This window comes from Orycteropus afer, unplaced genomic scaffold (assembly GCF_000298275.1).
Source record: "Orycteropus afer afer isolate SDZICR_OR568_19922 unplaced genomic scaffold, OryAfe1.0 scaffold00075, whole genome shotgun sequence".
Taxonomy (NCBI): Eukaryota; Metazoa; Chordata; class Mammalia; order Tubulidentata; family Orycteropodidae; genus Orycteropus; species Orycteropus afer.
In genome coordinates this window covers 2,432,380-2,442,259 of record NW_006921662.1, presented here as the reverse complement: position 1 = coordinate 2,442,259, position 9,880 = coordinate 2,432,380, and positions in this window count along the sequence as shown.

Below are 9,880 nucleotides of genomic sequence, written 5' to 3'. Positions count from 1 at the left end.
TCCCATTCATCTACTCATACCTGATCATCTTACCTGTTTACCTATGTATCCACCCATAGATTAATGTTTGTTATTACTCACAACACAGTATTGTATATGTAATAGTATTTATCTTGTTGTCTTATCTCTTGTGCACCTCTCCATGTCCTCCTTTTCCTTAGTGAAATTGTACTGGTCACCTGCTTTTGGTTCACATTGCCTTTGCCTTCACCCAAATCAATTTACGTCTCTCAGCTACCTAGACATTTTCCCTCCCTCTTCTATCATCTCTGGTAACCAACAAAGAAAGTTTCCTTCCATGTGTAAACCTTTCCTTTCCTTTTTATGTTAGTGAACTCATAGAATATTTGTCATTCTGTGATTGACTTATTTCACTCAGCATAATGTCCTCCAAGCCCATCCATGTTAGGAAGTGTTTAATGGATTCTTCATTGTTATTTAATGTTGCATAGAATTCCATTTTGTGTATGTACCATAGTTTGGCTACTCATTCATCTCTTTTCTATTGTTAATAGTGCTGCAGTGAGTTTAGATGTGCGTATATTTATCTGTGTCCAGACTCTCACTTTAGGTATAGTTGATTTCTTGACTGCTGCTTCATGGGTGTTGATTGTGGATCCAAATAAAATGAAATCCTTTACAACTTCAATAAATACAGGTTTATCTTGATGCTGCTTATTGGTCCAGTTGTGAGGATTTTTGTTTTTTTAATGTGTAATACATATTGAAGGCTGTAATCTTGCTCTTCCTCATTAAGTGCTTTAAGTCCTTTTTGCTTTCAGCAATGTGTCATCTGCATACGGCAGGTTGTCAATGAGTCTTCCTTTAATCCTGATGCTGCATTCTTCATATAGTCCAGCTTCTTGGATTATTTGCTCAACATACAGATTGAATAAATATGGTGAAAGAATACAACCCTGGTATATTTTTGTTTATCCTACAACTTATACAAAAACCGCCACCACAAGAACAACAAAGAAACCAGCAGCTATGGGGTTAATTCTGACTCATGGTTACCCCATGAACTGCACTCCAGAGGGCTTTCAAGGCTGTGACCTTTCAGAAACACATAACACATTGCCAGCTCTTTCTTCTAAGACACTTCTGGGTGGGTTTGAACCAGCAATGTTTGGTTAGTAGCTCAGTGCTTGACTAGTTATGCTACCCAGGGACTCTTTCAAAAAGGGCTTTTAAAGAAAGATATGATTTTATGAAAATATTTAGTGTTTGTAATTTGGGTATTTGAAGATGTTAATGATGGAGATGCAATATGATAATAAATGATTCTGAACTGAAATAGAGACCTACTTGAGCCTTAGTCACTTTTTTTTTTTAACACATACATACATACAGAAAGAGGGTACATGTGTGCTTTATGAGGAAAATGGCTTTTAAAGTCAGCTCAGTAGTATTATGCAGGCTAAGTCCTATTTCCTGGTGCCTCTGGCAACAGGGGAAAGGACATTCTCCCACACAGACATTCTTGGAAAAAATTCCCCTAGAGAGTTAGCTTCCTGCTTCATCATTTATGGTACTGTTTTACCTACAAATCTATACCTCACAGGACTGTTGAGAGACCTAGCTAATAAAAAATGATCGTAAAGTACTTGGCAAAATCACAACAACTATAAAAAGAATAAATGCAGATGTGGTAAGGTTTGACTTTCTGGTATGCACATGAAACTTTTGTGTATGAAGTGATACAGCGAATCAAATGTTAAGAATTTTCTTTTGGGGCTTTCACAGACTTCAAGTAGCTTTTCCAACTAGTTTACTGGAATGAATTGTTTCTAACACAATAGTAAGCCACTTGGTTTGAAACTTTCTGTCAGATTCTAATATTAGGCTTCTCCTTGTGAATTCCTGTGTGTATTACTTAAGAATTCATACTTGCTTACTGAAAGGGAAGTGCAACACGTTAATGTTAAAAATTATTGAGGGAAATAAATGGGTATGCTGTGTAGTAATCAATGGCCTTATTTATGTGATCACAGAATAAGAATTAAAAGCACCTATTTGGTAGCTTCCTTGAGTAACCACAGTGAGAACACAGTATAATTACTATGCACAGTGCATGTAATAATGTCATATATTCCTGATTTACAACTCAACCTGAGAGAGAAGCAAAGGGAAGATCCAGGAAACAGCTGTGTGACAGGCAGAAAGAGCAGTTAGTACACATTGATACAGGAATCAGTCCCATTAAGTCACATGCAAACTGAAAGGCTGAATCATTGACCCAGATGCCTCCCTCCTATTCCAGCCAAGCCTAGCTGTCTTGATTGGCAGTTCCCAAGAGGACAGAAGGGGACTATTGGAATTATCCACAGTGCCCAGTGAATGGAAAGTCCTGTCTACAAAGGAGCAAGTAAATTCTCATCAAACTATGCAGTCCTTGATCAGTTTCATGGAGCTGACATTCTGCTACTTCCCTTTCCTAGAAAAGATTACAATTAGAGATTGTGTTACCAGATTCTTGCCTCAGTCTTGGGGCAGTGACATCAGAAGCAAAAGCAGAGAGATAAGATGATGTTCATAATTTTGAAGCTCAAGAGAGCTCTCAGATGTCTTTATTTTATCTTGATCTTATTTGTCATAGCAAAGAATGAGGAGAGGTGGTCAAATATTTAGGAATCTTGAATCTCTGTTTATCATTCAAAGGACCTTCTGTTATAGAATTAGACCTTTTGACCTGGTATGTGACTGAGTTCTATTTCTTGCAATATTCTTTTTTTTCCTTTCCTCCTAAAATTGATCATATATAAGTACATGTTTGCCTAGTTGTTTCTTTGTAACCTTCTCACTATCTTGTTGACTGACATTTCACATTTATGACAATAGTAAAAAATCTACTCTCCAACTATTTTGTGCATTAACCACACATGTCTGGCAGTAATGAATGCCAAAGTCACTGATGGGGTCCCTGACTGTTGGATTTCATGTGCACATAGAAAGGAAGCTCATGTCGCGTAGTATTTCACCATGGTGTGTGTATGTGGGGGGTGGGTTGTAGAGGGGGTGCAGTCTCCCTGTGTTGTCAGACTGCTGGGTGGTGCAGAGGGGAGGCTGACGTGGGGCCAGTGGGAAACAGGATGCTCCCTGATGGGTCCTGGGTGCCCACAGGCTGGGACAGCAGCAACTGGTGTCCTGAAGGTGGGCTACCCTCAGGGATGGGGAGGAAGCAGGACCCTTATGTCCACCATCTCCCAGCCCTGAGGCAGGGACAGTATGTGCTGTGGTCAAAAGGAGACCTGAGATGAGGTATTTGGGTGCCCAGGGCTTTCCCCAAAAAACCCATTGTCATCCAGTCGATTCTGATTCATGTTGTTATTGTTGTTATTTGCTTTCAAGTCAGACCCGACTCATAGTGACATCTCCTTTGGTTTCTGACGCCGTATCACTAGAGAAGAGATTGACCAACCCTCTTTCAAAGGAGTGGCTGGTGGGTTTGAACCGCCAGCCTTCTAGTTAGCAGTGCTACACTGATAGTGACCCTCATTATGTCTCCAAGGCTGTAAACCTTTACAGAACAAGGTTGCCTCATCTTCCTCCGGTGTAGAAGCTGGTGGGCTCGAACCAGTGATTAGTTCTGGTTAGCATCTAAATGCCTTACCCACTAGGCCACCAGAACTCCTTTGCCCAGGGCCCACAAGACACCATATCAGCTGGCCAGCACCTGTGCAACTTTCCTTGATGCCCCCTCCTGGCTGGCACAGGTCAGGGTAGGCAGCCTAGCTGGGTGGTAGTGGTGGCCCTGGGTAAGTGGACGTGGCAGCTGCAGTTTAAGGTCAAGGGCAGAGGCTGGGCCTGGCCATCACAGCCTTGGAGGAAGCTCTGGACTGTCAATTCTTATAGGACATGGGAGTAGAGGGGGGGCAGGGCTGCCAAGCGAGAGCCAGAGGATGGTTGGGTGAGGAACCAGTGGGAGGACCCAGTGGGCGGTATGCAACACCCCCTTACCCCCCCCCACTCCCCGCATGGCACCCAAGCCCTCCTGCCAGCAGACAAGGAGCTCCCTGCCCCCAACAAAGCCACTAAGAGTGTCTTGGGGTTGTTGAGGGGATGAGCCTGGGCCACCTATCCTGAAATATGGTGAAGGTAGGAGAGGGAGGGGATCCCAGGGGTGAGGAGGGGCGTTGGTGCTTGGGCCACCCTGGCTCTGGAAGTATGGGTGCCTTCCCTGTGAGCAGTGATGTGGGAGAGGGAGAGGAGACAGCAGCACGTGACTTCAACAGAGGCCTAGTGAGATATTCTCTGTGAGAATGGGGTGAGATGATATGATGATCATCCTCTATTTTCACATAATGCCAATTTTCACATAATGACCTGGTTTTTGGAACCTAACCATGTTCATAATTGAGGAGTATAGACTTGGCACATAAAGGTTTGTTTTGATCATTCTTCTATTTATACCAGAATTGCTGATTTTGTTTGATTGTTAACATAACGTTAGATACACTTACAGGTGTCTTTCTGTTGTTGTTAAGTGCTGCCTAGTAGGCTCTGACCATAGCAGCCCTTCGTACTACAAAACGAAACACTGGCTGGTCCTGCACCATCCTCACAATCCTTGCTATGCTTAAGCCCATTGTTGCAGGCACTGTGTCAATCCACCTCATTGAGGGCCTTACCCTTTTCCCCTGACCTTCTACTTTACTAAGCATGATATCTTTCTCCAGGGAATAGTCTCTTCTGACAACATGACCAAAGTAGTTGAGGCTAAGTCTGGCCATTCTCACGTCCAAGGTGCACTTCTTCCAGGACAGATTTGTTAGTTCTTCTGGCAGTCCAAGGTATTTTCAGTATTCTTTGGCAATGCCACAATTCAAAGGCATCAACTCCTCTTTGGTCTGCCTTATTCATTACCCAGCTTTCACGTGCATATGAGATGATTACAAATACAATGGCTTGGGTTAGGTGCACCTTATTCAGATGGTGTTTCACTGCTATTCGTAAAGTTCTCAGTGGCCAAGTTTTTTCAGAAGTTGATGGCCCGGTTCTTCTTCCCTGTCTATCTTAACTCTGGAAGATCTGCTGAAACCTGTCCAACATGGGTGACCCTGCTAGTATTTGAAATATCAGTGGCATGGCCTCCAGCCTCACAGCAACATACAAGCCACCACAGTAGGACAAATTGACAGATGAGTGGTGGAGGTTTCCTTCTAGTAAATTCTAATGTCATTATTCATCAGATGTGATGACTCACTCTCCTGAGAGTATGAAATGGGTGTGAGCAGAGTTGCTATACAATGAAGATGTATGTGGAGTATCTGGTGGGTGGAGTTAGGAAATTCTTTCCCATGTAGTACCACTGGGTTATACAAACACTGCTCTTGTTTCTTGAAGCCCAAGTGAGGCTTTTCAAAGTCTGTGAAGAAAATTTGACTTCTCTGATTACATTCTGTTGGCGACACTTTACTGCAAATCTTTACTCTTGTCTCCAAGGACTGTTTGAAGTTTTCCAATGTCTGGCAGATTGAGAAACAATGATAAGGGTGAATCAGCAGAAGCTGGTCAGAGGTAAGAGAATCTGATTCTACAATTTTGGATAAATCACCTGAAAAGGGGGGAAGGAGAAGATCTCTGCTGCATTATTTTTGAGAATTTTATAACCTTTTCCACTAAAATTTAGCAGCAAAAGAAACAAATACTGCAATTTTTCACTTGAATTTTGTAAGTATGTGGAAATGTTTAGAATTAATAATAAAGATGTCAAAAATTACTTGGGCTCTTTTTTCTCTAAACTAGAAGACAATATTTTTCTTGAAGTTGACTTTGAAATCAATATAGAATGCTAACTTTGTTGCCTATGAAGTGTGAAATCAACTCAGAGAAACATTCTTCCAGAAAAGATTTCGCTCCCAAATACTCTCCTCTCCCTTCTATTTTAAAAGTACTACAAATGTCACATTGAAGGAGATTTTACATTCAGATTCAAATTCATGATATTGCTGCTAAGTATAAAAAGAATAATATACTTGGAGAATGTTCTTAAAAACATTATCTCAATTGATATTAAAAGGCTCATTCACTGCCATCCAGTCCTTTCTGACTCTTAGTGACTACCTTTGGGTTTCCAAGGCGGTAAATCTTTATGGAAGTAGATTGTTCAGTCTTCCTTCCTCCGAGTGGCTGATGGGTTTGAAAAGCAGATCCTATTAAAAATTTTCAAGATGGTTTTCTAAGGCCTTTTAAGAAATTTGACTTGTTAAATACTTTATATAGGATTTTTCTTCCATAATAAATGAAGGTAGTGATATTGGGTGCTGGTGGTGTAGTGTCTAAGGCATTTGACTGCTAACCAGAAGACTGACAGTTCAAACCCACCAGCCACTCCTTGGAAGGAAGACTGGGCAATCTACTTCTGTAGAGATACTGACTCGGAAACCCAAGGAGGGGTCACTATGAGTTGGAACCGACTCGACGGCAGTGAGGTTTTTTTCTTTTTCCAGTTTGGTTTAAGAACAATAGTAGGTGGCAATACAGAGTGAGATTCTAGCAAATACTTCACTTGAATACTGCTCATAAGAGGTTGTGTCTAAAAGCTCATGGAAATGAGTTAATTCTTTAGAACTCAGAATCATTCCTTTTCAAGGAAATCTTGATATAAATTGGTGATACTTACAGTCCACATAAGTCTGTTGTTTTGTGCCACAGAGTTGATCCCAATTCATAAGGACCCTAAAAAATAGAGCAGAACTGCCCTATAAAGTTTCCTAGGCTGTAATCTTTGAAGTCTAGTTAAATTATATTGAATTTGAAGTGTAATTTAATAAATACCATTCTAGAATATTGGTTTTCTTTCCACCCTCTAAAGAGGCAAGGGTTGATGGGCTAAGTACTCCTCGGTATCAGTAACTCTTCACTTCTGCCTAAGGCATATTTCTACATGCATACATTGTATTCATGGGAGATGGGGGGCAGAGGTTATTTTTCTATCACAAGGATAACAGGACAGTTAGGAAACAGCACAGTGGGCTCACAAAGGCACTAAATATGGACTTCTCCAGACAGTTAATATATAGATGTATAAGTCAGAGGAAGGAACACTGGTGGCACAGCAGTTAAGCAAGTGGCTGCTAGGCGAAAAGATCAGCAGTTTGAATCCACCAGCTGCTCCATGGGAGAAGGAAGTAGCAGTGTGCTTCTGTAAAGATTACAGCATTGGAAACCCTATGGAGCACTTTTATTCTGTCCTGTAGAGTCACTATGAGTTGCAATCATCTTGATGGCAATGATTTTTTTTTTTTTTTTTTTGGAGTAAGTAAGGTACTACTTGGGCATGACTTGAGAAAGGTGAATATTACTGGCTGGATATGGTGTTATATATTCATCCATTTTATAGGATAATCTAGTCAACCTAGTCAATCATGATAGTCTGGTCAAAACTTCCATTTCAATCAATTAAAAATTCCAAATCAAATATTTTTTAAATTCTTATTTTTTTCCCTCTTTTTTTGGTAGTTTAAAACAACGACTATTTATTTAGTTCATGATTCTGCTGGTCAGCAATTTGGGCTGGGCTCTTCTGAACAGTTCTGCTGGTCTCGGTCCGGCTTGGTTGATTTTGTCTGGGGCTCTCTCATGTGTCATGTGTCTGCCTGCTCAGCTGAGATGGCTGAATATAGGCTTGGGTGGCTCAGTTCTCCATGTAGTCTCTCATTCTCCCACAAGCTAGCTCATACTTGTTCATGGCAGAGTTCCAAGAGAAAGAGTAGAAACATGCAAAGCTTGTAGAGGTTCAGACTTGCGCAATAGTGCTTCCGTCACAGTCTATTGGTTAAAACAAGTCATAAGATTTAAACCCAAAAAATCAAACCAGTTGTTGTCGAGTCATCTTCAACTTATGGTGACCCCATGTGTGTAGAACAGAGTAGAACTGTGCTCCTCAGGGTTTTCGATGACTGCTTTGTTGGGTAGATTGCCAGATCTTTCTTCCAAGGTGCCTCTGGGTGGCCCTAACCTCCAAGCTTTTAGTTAGCAGCTGATAGTGTTAACTGTTTGCCCCGTTGAAGGACTCCCGCAAGATTCAAGGGAGATGAAATAAGTCTCCACTTCTTGGTGCAAGAAGTTGTAAGGTCTTATTGCAAGGTCACATTGCAAAGGATAGAAGGAGAGAGATATTTTGTGGTCATGGTTTTGCTTTTTACTCCAAGTGGGAATTCCACCACCCATGGAGACTGATGGAGTCTTCCACACTCATTCATTCACTCCTGTCCTATCCTAATATATCACCATTCACATGATACAGAGCATACAGATGTGGTGAACTTTACAGAAATCAAATAAAAGGGTAGATTTTGTAAAGCAATGAAAGGAGACTTTGAAAATCATTTGTGCCATATTAAATTTCACTGCGTTTCTCATGGTAGTTTATTAAATGTTCAAGAGCAAGCGATCAAGTAAGGAATACTTTGGGAGGATGGGTCTGGTAAGGGGGGAATCACCCAGCTAGTTGCTGTGGAGTTGATTCCAAACCATGGCAAGCCAATGTGTGTCTGAGTAGAATTGTGCTCCATAGGGTTTTCAATGGCTGATTTTTCAGAAGTTGATAGCCAAGCCTTTCTTCTGATGCACCTATGGGTGGACTAGAACCTCCAATCTTTCACTTACCACCTGAGCATGCTACCATTTGCGCCACCCAGGGACCCTAGGTGGGGGTAGGCAAGTGAAAGCAGGAGTCCCAGAAGCATCTTTCACCTTAAAGATATTTGTTAAGCTGGATGAACCTGAGCATCAGCTGTAATGGCCTCATAGGGTTGAAGTCCTTCCTAATTTTTGAAGTCCAATAGGATACTCTTTGTAACTGGCATCCTAAAGGGTTGCAAGGAAAATTAGTTGTCTCAAATATTGGAGCTGAGTGGAAGGGGTAAATTCTCCCTGGAGGATTCATAATGACAAGCCAGATAGAAACCACAGGAGTGGTCTGAAAGACCTCCAGCTGATAATTCAGTTTGAAATGGTCCTGAACTGGTAGTGTCCCCAGGCATTTAGCAGCAGTAAATGCATATCCTCTCCAGAGAACCCATGTTCATTTCAGACCTCATTGAATTTCCTCATATAAAGTTTCAAGGAAAATAAGCAATAACATAAATTTAAAAAGTCACCAGACACAGACGAAAACAGAAGACCACAGGTAATAACCAGCAAGAATAAAATAATCGAAGAGGAAAACCAGGTCCACAGATGCTTCAGATACTGGAAATTAGCAGAAATAGAATTTAAAATGTACATCTCAAATATATTTTCGGAAATGAAAGAGAGTCTTAAAATATGAGTTAAGAAAAGGCAGATTAAAAAAATAATAACCAACAGAACTTTAGAAATAAAAAATAATAATATAAATTAAAAATCAAATGGATGGCTTTAACAGAAGATTAGACAAAGGTGAAGAATTTGTGAATAGGAAGTTATTTGTGAAATTACCCAGAGTTCATCCCAGAGAGATAGAAAGAAAGAAACTATAATGTTAAGAGAAATGTTAAGAGACGTGGAGGGTAGAATGAGAATATATGTATTATCAGAGTCCCAGAAAGAAAGTAATAATGGCATTGAGAATTTTCCAGAAATGATGAAAGTCACCAATCCAGAATCAAGGAAACCCAAGAAGGATGGATTAAAAACAACAGGGGGAAAAAAAAATCCATACCTAGATATTGCATAGGAAAACAGTAACAAACTAAAGAAAGAAAAAGAAAAATCTCAACAGCTGATAGGGAAAGAAGATAGATTCCAAAATTGTTTTCAAAGCTAAAGACAGTATAATGACATTGGCATATGCAGAGGGCTGTAACTGTGAATTTATTTTTCAACTCATTGTTCCAGAATAAGACTAAAATTCACCCTAATCACAAAAATTAAAATAAATAAATATTTTTTT